The following is a 12,419-nucleotide window of genomic DNA, read 5'->3' on the forward strand; positions in this document are numbered from 1 at the left end:
TGGTGTGAAAATTAATATTTTTCCATTGATTATTTGGATGAGTGCTGCACTGCTTCCAGAAAAGAAAAATGTTGAAATTATAGTGAAGGTCAAGCCTGACAAAAAAGTATAAGGACACGCGTGATTTCCGACGTTGGGGAAAGAAATTTGCCTTTTTCTCATGTTGGAGTAACAGTCGAGACTGTTTTGATCAGTCATGCGCTGTGATATCGAATTTCTTTCTGAAAGTGTGAAGATGCCAAAGACAACATATTTATTGGGATTGAAGATGGGCAATACTTACTCTAAAAAACATTTCGATGCCTGGACATGAAATCACGGGAAGAATTTAGAGATTGAAGACAGTTGGTTACATTTTCATAAATGGCCCGAGAATTATCGAGTGAAAGCTTCCACAAGAAGGCTTTTTTCTCTTTACCATTCGTCAGAAGACTGTTATCAACAGATTTTTGACAGAAAAAAACTTTCTGTGTAATTCAAAAGAAATGCAACTTGCTTCGCAAACGTCGAACTGTGCCTAATGTGATTACAAAATATTTAAATGTGTAGTATTACAAAACCGAAGTACAACCTCCCCTTATAAAACAGCAGAGATTGTAATGCATTATAATGAAAGTTATATTTCCTTGATAGCATAAGAATGACAACCAAAATTTGGGAAAGAGTTTCATAACGGATGATCATGAACTGTTTCCGTAAATTGGGCTTTGAACATAGTCCAGAAATTGTGCAGTGATGCTGATTCCAGAACAGTGAAATAATGTAGCAAACTAAGATCAATTATTATAATTATAAATTATTAAAATTAGAGAAACCGGTTCGTAACTCATGATAAAACTTTAGTAATTGATAATTATTATCCTTTGTGAATAAGGATGATTAAGGGCGGTATTCACCGACATGGTTTAAACTATAGTCACAATTTTTTCATAAGAGATTCCCACGGATTGGTTAAATTCAGGTTTTTAACCAATATATATTGATCTCTTATCCAAAAATTGTGACTACAGTTTAAACCATGTCGGTGGATACGGCCCTAAGTTGCACAATTTGTAGTCATTTTACAGATCGTGAACAGATTAATTGGATAATTCGAACTTTCTCCCAGTGACTGGACTTCGAATTAACCAACTTCGACTGTATCTTTGGACTGCGAATGGCCCGGGTTTAGTACCATTGATCTAGTTCACGTATTTAGTTGTTATTGTGTATGTGTACATTTGCCTCGTAGTTATAAAACTATCAAGATGGGCAGCAAATACGTTGGAGCCTCTCGGTAAATAGAAAATTGTATCTGCCGTCAGGGCACAAAAAAAAGTAAGAGAGAAGAGGGAAAAGAAATTAATCGTAGTTTCTTAGCCTGTGGCCCCTGGAGGGACAGAGAGCAACCATTTAATTGACAGCGACGTCTGTGCGCCAATTTTCGCTTCATTGCCGAGACAGGCGGAAATAAGTAGTAAAACTAAAGGAAAAGGCGGCCCTCGAAGGGACCGTCAACAATAAAGAATTCTTTTCCCCCCCCCCCATCTTATTTTGTTCTCCTTGGAAGAATCTTCTCACAGATCATGTTGGTGGTGGCGGTTCCGTTACTTTCCGACCTCAAAACACTTCCAGCTTTGGCTGCAAGCAAAGAAAAACCAGCAAGCACTCACACACATGCATAACACTCGAACACTTTTCCTAAAAAGGTCTGAGAGAAACTTAGTTGGATTTTACCAATTTTAACCTCGCAATTCCAGACAGAGCATAATGGAGTGGAACGATGGTGTGTGTGTGTGTCTCTCTCTCTCTCTCTCTCTCTCTCTTTCACTGTGTTCATGCCTTGGAGCATCAACGAGAACTTTGTCCATGTGCGTAACCCAATAACTCCTGAAGCGTACCAACTTCCAAGACCCCGTCGTCGTTGTACCAGGACACAGTACTTAAAAGGTTCCCCCTTCCACCAGCACATAATAATACTCTTTCAGAGAAGAATTCCTCTTTCAACCCAAATCGGTAAATATTCAAAGAATCCCGAATAGTTTTGGAAACAAAGAAAGTCCTTGTTGAACTCGCGGGGGCTCTAATTGTTCAAAGTCACTTAGTTCCCAGTCTGGCAAACGAAAAAGAATATCCGAGAGAGAGAGAGAATCGAGGATACCTACCAACATGGTGAAGTTTTAGGATCTGCTTAGGGAATTTCTAATCTAAGAACCGATGTTCTTGTTGGTTTGTACCTGCGAAATATCATTTCCATGCTGTACTAATCATCGTCAAACCGGGTCGTAATTAAGATTCGAGTTCCGCCCCCCCCCCCCGCTTATATTCCGGTGCAAAAGAGCGTCGACGTATAACTTCACAACACTGCACCTTTATAATAAAGTGATACGAGACCTATTTTTCACTCGGAAGCGTATCTTATTTCCAGTGAATGCAGAGGAGAAAAATATCGTGTTTGGTCACACACACATTTAAAACACTTCTTCCATATTATTCAGTTCCATGTATTTTACTTAGATCAGCACGGCCACCTTTATCAGACGCGGGGCTCAGTGCGAAAATAATGAGGCGTCTAAATAGTTTCGGAGGCCCCTAGCCCTGATTTCATGTATTCTGTGAAAAGGGAGGGGGAGGGAATCGGCACATTCAAAAATTCATACATTATAACAATGGAATGCTGAAAATTTTTCATACAAAAATATTGACACAATTAAATTTGATTTACAAAAAAAAAATTAATTGATGAAATAAATATCAAAACTAATTGGAACATAATGAAAGAAATTGTCTAAGAGTTAATGTAAATTCAGAATCGATGAAAATATGGAAAATAATTGACGGATAATTCCAACACCATGAAAATTCAGAATAAATGAAAACTCAAAATTCCAGAATTGATGAAAATTCAGAATAAACAGAATATATGAGAGAGACATACTTGTAGAATTCATGAAAATTATGAATAAATGAAAGAAATAACTCCATAATATTGACGAAAATTAGGAATAAATCAACAGAATAAACAGAAAGAAATAAAGGAATAAATATATTTCTCCAAATGATGAAAATTTGATCTAGATCTAGATCTAGGACAAGATTGCACACAAGCAACGAGCACCCTTCAATGACACAATTACCATGGATTTCCTTACAAGCGCCGAATAGAAGACAATTGCGTCAAAGTTCGACAACGCCACATTGCAAAATATCCTTACAGTAAAATAGATAATCACTATAACTTGCGGTCCATAACTAATATCCTACACGATAATACAGCTCATAAACTAAACTGGTAAACACGTTAACCTCATCGTGATTTATACACTCATATTATCATTCGTCCTTCATACTAGGATATACCAAGCACATCCGATATCATCCCTAGCCGTTGGAGCCGCCGCATCCCGAATCGCGTTCCGTTATCATTAGTTTATCATCGGAATGCACGTGCTCCTGCGCAATTATTCACTCGCACATTCTAGTGATCCCTGTGCGTCCTCTGCATTAATTCATCAACAATTAAGTACCGTAATCCAAGTCTACTTTGCAACTAGAGTAGTAACTTCGCGTCAATCCTGAAAAAGGTTTCATCTCTGCCTACTGGCTGTTCTAATGAAAATTTCCAAATGGCTTTGATTTTGCCCAACAGGAAACATGATCGATCAATTCACATGTTATTTGAGTTAGTGATGCATCCGGTTTTTTGGAAATCGTTTATTTACTATTAGTCGTTTTAACACTATTATTTACTCTGATTATGTTCTCAAAGATGTTTCAGTGATTTTAGGGTGATATTGGGGAGGTGATTCCGAATCTTCCATTGGTTTCGTCACATTGGCTCTAACTTTAGTTTTTGAGATGAAGTGAAAATTAAATTTCAATGGTAATACATAAGCAGTATGCAAATCACACTGTTGAGAGTATACATTATCTCAAAAACTAGAGCTAATTTAGCAAAACCAACGCTAGTTTTGGAATTAGCAGCCCTAATGTACCCTAAAACCATTGACATTTCCTCAGGAACATAATTTTTTTTTTTTTTGAGCACTTTATTATATACTCAATAGTAATTTGATGGTAATGTATGGTAACTAAAAAATTCTTGTAAAGCAACCTCAAAGTAGTTTTTTTTTACTTCGTTTTAGGCTTAATTCAGCTCAGTATCAATCCTATTACGTTTATATGACATTGCTTGTCTCTTGAGTTTTGTTAAAATAATACCGAATTTGCTTTTTTTTTTTTGCATGTTAAATGAGATGAGTTGCACTTTTGTGAATTTTGAGCATTTTTTCCATTCATGACCAAAAAAATTCATTTCCTATCCGTTTTCTGTACAACTAACTATGTGGTAACGTGATAAATTTTAAGTGGGTCGACAGTGTTCCAAAACATTGTCTTGCTGAGAAATAATCGAAATATAAGGTGGTGCACTAATTTTTTAAAAATTCATAATTTGTTTTTAATGTGACAGACCTATTTTCACATCTTCTTAGAATATATCATCATCATTTCCAAAAATAATTCTACATATTTGCTATGCTTAGCATGAGTTTCTCCTAATAAACTCTCAAAAACGGTGCAAAGTAGCCCCGTGTTACATTACTATAGAAATTCGGTAGCCAAATGCTTACCTTAGTCCATAAGATAATCCAAAGTGCACAAGGGAGCCTGCAAAATAACACTTCCATGTAAAACGCGGATAGAAGAAAGACTAGTTGTTGCTTGCTGCTGGTGTCTGGTTCGAAGCCGACACTTTTTCTGGTTCTTCTCTGGAAGTTACAATCTTTTTGCGGCTTGGAAAAACATAGGCCAAGGGAGGGCAGTTGAAGAGAGAGAGGAAAAAGAGGCACTTATTTTACCCTCCCAGAACGTTGGTGACGGACCCACCCCAACAAAATACACCTCTTCAGACCCTCAGACTGTATACATACAGTGAGGTTAAAAAAAAAAATTCAAGCTCCTGGTTGCCGACTTTTTTTATGTATGGTATGATTTTAGTTGGGTTCCTTTGGGAGTAAATAATCTTTGTTGGTTTTTTGGTTTTAGTTAGATTTTACTTAAGGCGTTTTGTAGAGAGATTAAGCTGATAAGGTTTTCTTTTTCTCATAATATTGGAGGTACGTATAGGAATGCTTTATAACAGTGTTTTCCAATTACCACTTATCAAGGACCTCTCGGTCGAACAGCGTAAGAACCTAGGAAAAGCGAGCTACTCATGTCATATATAGTCACTAATTTCATTTTAACTTCTGATTTGTTCTGAACCACATCACGTGGACTTCTTAGTTACCCCCTCCCCCCAACTTCAGGTCCCTGACTGCCCGCGGACTTTAGGGAAATCATTGTTGCCATATGAATATTCTCAAAATTTGTTTAAGGCATTTTTTGGGCACATGAATTTATTTTCATCATTTTTTCATAGTACTCGAGAAACGCCAAATACTGCATGTGATTGAACATTGATAGTTCAGTGATTTGAAAATAGTTTTAAATTGATGTTATGATTAGGTTGTAAGAAAAATAAAGTCCCCCCCCCCCCTCTTGATAGTGTTATGATCCTATGTTGTATCTATCTGTAGTGTCTATCAATACATGGTCCGGTGCAGTTTTTCCCAAATGACCGATATAGTCCGATATTTGTGAGAGAAACACTAATTTCGATAATAGTATTTTCATATTTCGAGTGTAGCACAATTTTCATTTTCAATGGCATGAGGTGGTTATATTATAGAGTATACACAATGTATTTTCTTATACATCATGCAACATGTATCGAAATGCATAAGCAAGGAATGTTGAGAATTTCTCTCCCGCGAACTATTTAAATTTTTGTGAAATACAATTTAGGAATTTCATTCATTTAGGAGCTCATCATTTTGACTGAAAATATTTTATCATTAAGTTTTAGTACTACGCTAATGTAACTACTACATTATTATACTTCATATGACAAGAAAACCAGTTTTTATTATTTTTATTAATAATTTGTCAAATAAATTTTTTTTCGAAATTGTTACTGCCCATGTTGCCAGCTGCCATTTGTAGCATTTACCTCCGTTTTGCTAAAATCTTTGAATCGATATCGCACAAAAAATCTTTCAATCAGATCAAGTCCTGTATTTCGCAAATGAACATGATTTTGTCAATGGTCTACTGTTACTAATCTTCTAATCATCCTGTATTATCGACGCTATACATAAAAAAAAAAAGTCAAATTGATGTCATTTATATTGATTTTCCTCAAACTTTTGATCATGGAATTCTTATTAACAAAATTAGAAAAATCGATTTCAACCCTAATTTAGTGTGAATTGGTTTATTTCCTACTTATCCAATAAATTTTTGTATGTATCCTATAAATATCCAATTTAAGCCAAAGTTTTGTTGTTAGTTCTGGTGTACCTCAGGGTTCTGTTCTAGGCCCATTATTATTTTTACTTTTATCACTGATCTTTCCACACTTTTGGCAAATTGTCTGCTCTTTGCTGACGATTTGAAGATTTTTAAAAGTATTGATTGTATTGATGCATATTATTGCCTACAAAATGAGTTATCATTATTTCATCGATGGTGTTTAATTAATGGACTGCATCTCAATATTGATAAGTGTTTTGTTCTTTCATTCACTCAAAAAAAAATCCAATCTTATATACATATAGCATTAATAACAGCCAATTGCTTAGGAAAACCTCTGAGACCGATTTAAGTGTTATTTATAAGTAGCAATTTCCATTTTTCTGATCACACTGGAAACCTTTATTCTGAATCATTTAAGAGAATTTCGAGAGATTTGAACGATATATTAATATTTTAATATCCCTTTTAATACCCTTATAAGAGCAACTGGAATCTAAACTTCGATTACCTGGAACCCATTTCACACTTGCCATATTATGAGTTTTGAAATCATTCAAAACAATTTTTCTAAGATATGCATACTTCAAAAAAAAAACATGGTCCTCATAAGAATATTCTATGCCCCACTCATCTACGCAACAGTTTCAATGTAATTAGTTTACAAAAACGCAGAGAGTACTTGCTCATTATTGCTTTCAAGAAACTGTTGAATAACTATATTGATTGCATATCCATTCTTAATGAAATACGTTTTAATATTAAGTGTAATAATACAAGATCAAATCGCTTATTTGCTGTCAAGTCATTTAAAACAAATATTGGTAAATAAAACACCAATAGTTGTAATTTTTGAAATTATTTCTTTTTTCAGAAAAACAAAAAAGTTACAAATGAATCATTAATTTTCATACTTTTTTGAATAAAACCTAATAGTCCAAATCGGTAATCCCTCTGCAACTCTCAAACTCGTACTTGCAGATTAAACACAAAATTCTGAAATATAATTTCAAACTCGAAAAAATCAAAATAATTTAGAAATTCGAGAAAAATCATCCTATATATATCTCCAGCGAATATTTTTTCGAGCACAAAACTTTCCCGTCACCAATTCTCTCCCCCACAGAACTGACTATAAGTCCCTTTTACTTCAATAAGCTTCTCGAAATCAACAGGAAACACCTCCTAGAAATAGAATGGGAACACGCTTTTCATTCTCACTTAAAAAATATATATATAAAAAGAATATATGCTGCACAAAGTGAAGACATTTCTTTTTTTTCATTTCTTATTTTTCAGTTCTGGAGTAGGCGACGACAATGTGACTTTTATGTCTCCTACTACATAATCTTCTACCGCCTCTACCATCCTTCATAGCATCTTGACTGGTTGTTGAAGAGTAGGGTAGAATCGTAATATAATGGTAGAAGAGGGGAAGTAACAAGGATATGTACCAGAAACATGATGAAACGGGAATCTTAAGTACAAAGCATCAGTCGCTGGAAGCATGTACTGCAGAACTATGCAGCATAAGCGCAGTAATATAAGAAAAATAAGAAAGAAGGCTAGGAATTACTATGTACTAGAGGTAGAAAGAAGAGTGCTAGACATATTGAAGGGGGGGATTCTCTCCTAAGGAGAGAGATTTTCGATTTTTTTTTTTTTCCTGTAGAGATGTCATTATGGAATACCCCCCCGTACCCTACACCATCGGCTACGATTTCTCATATTGTACTCGGTGATGTTACTTGAATCATATTGATCGGTTGTTACTTGCTTTTACACGTATTTTCAAGCTTTTTCTGATAAGATTAATGTTGTTTTTTTTTTCCTGGGTCCTCGATGATTGCCGAAAGAGAAATTTAAAACGAAGATGACGACGATTTTTTCTAAAAAAAACGAAAAAACGTTTTCTTGGGAACAATATATATCTATAAATATATATATTTATGTGTGTTTATTTGAGAAAATCAAGACGGTCGTGAAAAAATTTCTTTTCTCTCTCTCTCTCTCTCTCTCTCTCTCCTATGGATTTATATTTGTAGAAGAGAGTAAATTCTCTTATATAGAAATGTTTCTCGCTTTGGAAAGAAATGCGCTGTATTACCTGTTTCTCATGTTACGAATGAAATTTTTCCGACGTGAAATGTTTCCAAGTTAATGTCCTACTTTTAAAGCTCTAAAATAGTAGTAGATTGAAAAAAAAAAATCTAGAACAAAAGAGTAAATGACGATGTGAAAAAAACCAAAATTGCCTAAAATCGGAAGAAATTTGAGAAAAATAAGAAAAGAAAATTACGAAAATAGGAAAAAAATAACGAAAATTGGAAAATTATGAAACAAAATAAAAAGCAAATGTTGAAAACGAAAATAGGAAAATATGGAAATAAGAAAATTAAAGTATGAAAATGAGGAAAATAAACTATGAAAGTACGAAAAGAAAACTAAAAAAATAAGGAAATTAAATTATGAAAATAAGAAAACTATGGAAACATGAGAGAACAGTAAAGATTAGAAAATGAGAAAAAATTACGAAAATCCAACCATATATATATATATATACAGAATTTCCTTTACGTTAATGTTCGAAATTAAATTTCAAATCACTCATTTCATTTAGATAGCTAATCTCTCTATTTGGTCATATAGTCTTCTCAGGTAACTTGAACATTATTAAAAATCATTTTTTTTTTATTTGGTCATTTTCTTGAAAGTGCACTAGAACGAATGTTTATCTGCTAAAGTTGTCGATACTAAAGTAGCGTCTTATTTTGGGTTGCTGTATTTTAGTATATGCTGTATTTAACGTATCTATATTTTTCATGATTACTTTTTTTTTCATGAACTACCTCGTTGGGCATTTGAATGTTGTGATCTTTGTATTCGTATTAGAAATACTCTATCTCCCGGATGTCACTGTTTTCTTATTTGATGATTTTCACCGCCATCAGTGGTGGGGTTGACTATTCCGTGGCCCTTTCTAATTTTATGTTTGTTTGTTGAAGCACAACACGTACATTTAATACATGATAAAGCTATAAATTGATAACATATTTCTTACATTTACAAACAATATTTATTACTGTTGATTTCATAAAAAAAAAATTAAAAAACACTTGAAAAAATAATTCAAAATATACCAGAGTGCAAAATGAAATCCAAATACAAATACAACGTCACAACAGGCAAAATGCCCAACGAGGTAGCTGAGAAAAAGATGCCCATAAAAATATGGATGTCATATATTTCAAAAATACAGCAACCCAATTAAAAAAGCAATTAACAAAAATTGTAAACAATACAGTCAAACCTCGTTAATGAGTCACTCTTGGGAGAGCAAAAATATGACTTAGTAAGCGGAGTGACTCGTTAAACGGAGTAAGTTATAGCTGTGCCAATTCCTGCCCGAGGAAAATTGGGGGTTTCAAAAAGTGACTCGGTAAGTGGAGTGACGTGTTAACCGGGTGACGAACTAACGAGGTTTGACTGTATATACACATGATAAAATATTATATACAACGCCCATAAAGAATACTTAATGGTTGTCTTATTCTAAGAATGGATAGCTTCTCGATTTACCCCAACATGTTTATCGTATTTCTTTTTAAACGTGTCAAATGTGTTACAATTTACTACCTCCGAGGGTAAGCTATTCCATTTATTAACAACCCTATTAGAGAAAAATTCTCTGTGACACCATAGCCTTGCATTGTCCCTCACCAATCGATACTGGTGTCCCCTTGTAAAAGCAGAAATTTGATTAGCTTATAGAGAAATAAATCCGATACAAAAGTATTCAAATCTCATATTTTAAAATCACATAGTTCTTAAAAATTGAATCAAAAGTCTTGAAATCAATAACCTATAAGTACATAACACTCATACGATGATTGATATTGTTTTGATTGGAGGAGGGGGGGGGCGTATGTGAAAATGTTAATTTCTATATTTCTTCTTATCAGTACGAATGTGTCCATTCTACAGCTAAATTTTTTTCGGATATTTTTTCGTATTTTCAGTTAGTTCAAGAATCAACTGAATACTTTATTGTTCGTCTTATGATAAAGTATCAGCATTTGAAGTACATACATGCTCAATCCATGACCCGCGGGCCAAATGTAGCCCTCGGAGTCCATCTGATGAGGCCCGCGAGAAACAACCAAGCCACTCGAGTGGCCCACGAAAGATCATCATATCACTTAAGTGGCCTTTGGAATATTTCCAGGTTATTTCAGTGGCTGGCGGCACATATCCAGATCAGTTAAGCTGCCAACAGCACATATCCAGATCACCCGCGAGACACATTTAGTGTTCACTTAAACGGCCCGCTGTGTTTTCATAGATAATTTAAGGGGCTGTAAGCACATTCCTAGGTCATTTAAGTGACTCGAAGCGCATTTCAAGGTCACTTGAATTGCTCGCGGCACATTTCCAGATCACTAGATTGGTCCGAAATCACCTGCGGGGCTCGAGGCACATTTCCAGATAGATAAAGTGGCCCACGACACCCTTCCAAACCAATGAACTGGATAGCCCACACTTTCCCGAAAGGTTGAACACCCTTGATCTTATGCAAAGGTGAACCTTCCAGACAGTGCGGACCACTTCATTGGTTTGGAAAGGGTGTCACAGACGTAGGTGATATGTAAATCTGCGACGGGCTGCTTAAATGATCTGGAACTGCTCCACGGGTCACCAAAGTGATCTTAAACCGTGACGTGTTTCACTTGAGCGATCTGTAAATGTGCCGCTGGTCACTAAAGTGATCTGTAAATGTGCCGCCGGTTACTAAAGTGATCTGTAAATGTAAATGTGCCACGGGCTGCTTGAGTGATCTGGAACTGCAATTAACAGCGAAAAGTCACAATGTGGATAAGTACTTCTTCACAAAACAATAATTATATGAACAATGATTTAATTAATTTTTACAAAATTAGGTTTGATCTCGCATGCCACATCAGAGTACCACATTTGGCCCGCGGGCCATTGGTTAAGCATGTATGATCTAACATCTTTCCGTTACACGTTTTGAAAAACGCAGTCGATTCGGTCAAATAACCAATTTATAAGACTTGCTCACGTAAGAAATAATAATATTTTAAACACATATTTTTCGAATGAGATACATTCGTATTGTTAGGAATCGATGGTGTTGCACGAACCGGATGAGCGAACATATTCTCATAAAACGAACAAAAAAAAAAAAAACGCGGGGCCAACTCCCACTCGATTCCCACGACGCACTTTTAGCCTTTTTACCCTGTGGTACATTCATTTTCTTCTTCTTCTTCGGCAGCTTCCGACATAAAAGGGAAGAAGAAGAAGAGTTTGGGTGTATTCATTAGTGATCAATTCCCCGAATACCAATTCAATTATACCATCCTCCCGACTCACTCTAATTTTCATGGCGGTCGTACCACACCCAACTCATACATATATACACACACGCGCGCACACGTGAGATCGAGAAGACAAAAGCAACGAGGAAGAACAAAAAAAAATGGATAATAAAAAATTGTGATCTCAATCAACGATTATATTAGCTTCATTCACGACTAGCTGATTTGCATATTTTAGCTCATATTTTGCATTATCTCTTGTACCTCCAAGTAGAAGAAGTGCCTCCAAGCGGCAGCTGGTGAAGTATATGTGTGTGTGTGTACACTCTTCACGTTGATTATATGCTTCCATGATCATCTTCTGGGCTAAAATCCACTCTCACCACACATACAGGGCTCTTTTCTTTCTCCCGACCTAAACCCTATTACCCTTCCTGGACTCTAATAAGCTTTACTTCAATAGCGCGAAAACCTACTTATGTAGTAGTAGTAGCTGTAGCGCTCTTATAAGTGTAAGTAGGGGAAATATTGGTATCATGATGGGTAAAAAGGGAAGTAGAGAGGTATTTGAATTATACGAGTAGTCAGTCGATGAGGAAACTGTTGTTCAATTGAACTTCTAGGAGAAGTAAGCATCAGCGCCCTCCCCGAATAATATTTGACATTCATCCATGCTTAGATTAGCATCGAGAAGTACGTATATAAATGCATATTTAACTGGATTTTACATGCGATTACGTGAATTAC

At 35.3% G+C, this 12,419-nt stretch overlaps 1 protein-coding gene across 2 annotated transcripts in view; it reads right to left on the reverse strand.

Moving 5' to 3' along the window:
* LOC149082629 (uncharacterized) overlaps positions 1 to 12,419 on the reverse strand; it is a 207,034-nt gene that overhangs the window by 165,300 nt on the left and 29,315 nt on the right. Inside the window, exon 1 of one of the 2 annotated variants that reach the window (XM_089235895.1) lies at positions 4,611 to 4,676. The exons of the other annotated variant lie outside the window; for it this stretch is intronic. The gene's annotated coding sequence lies outside the window, so the exon portion shown is untranslated. Of the gene's footprint in view, positions 1 to 4,610; positions 4,677 to 12,419 lie in introns of those variants that run through there. 2 annotated transcript variants of the gene reach the window in all.

This window comes from Pholcus phalangioides, unplaced genomic scaffold, assembly GCF_987345545.1.
Source record: "Pholcus phalangioides strain wild (caught in Gottingen) unplaced genomic scaffold, Ppha-v1.0 ptg000009l_1, whole genome shotgun sequence".
In the NCBI taxonomy this organism is placed as follows: Eukaryota; Metazoa; Arthropoda; class Arachnida; order Araneae; family Pholcidae; genus Pholcus; species Pholcus phalangioides.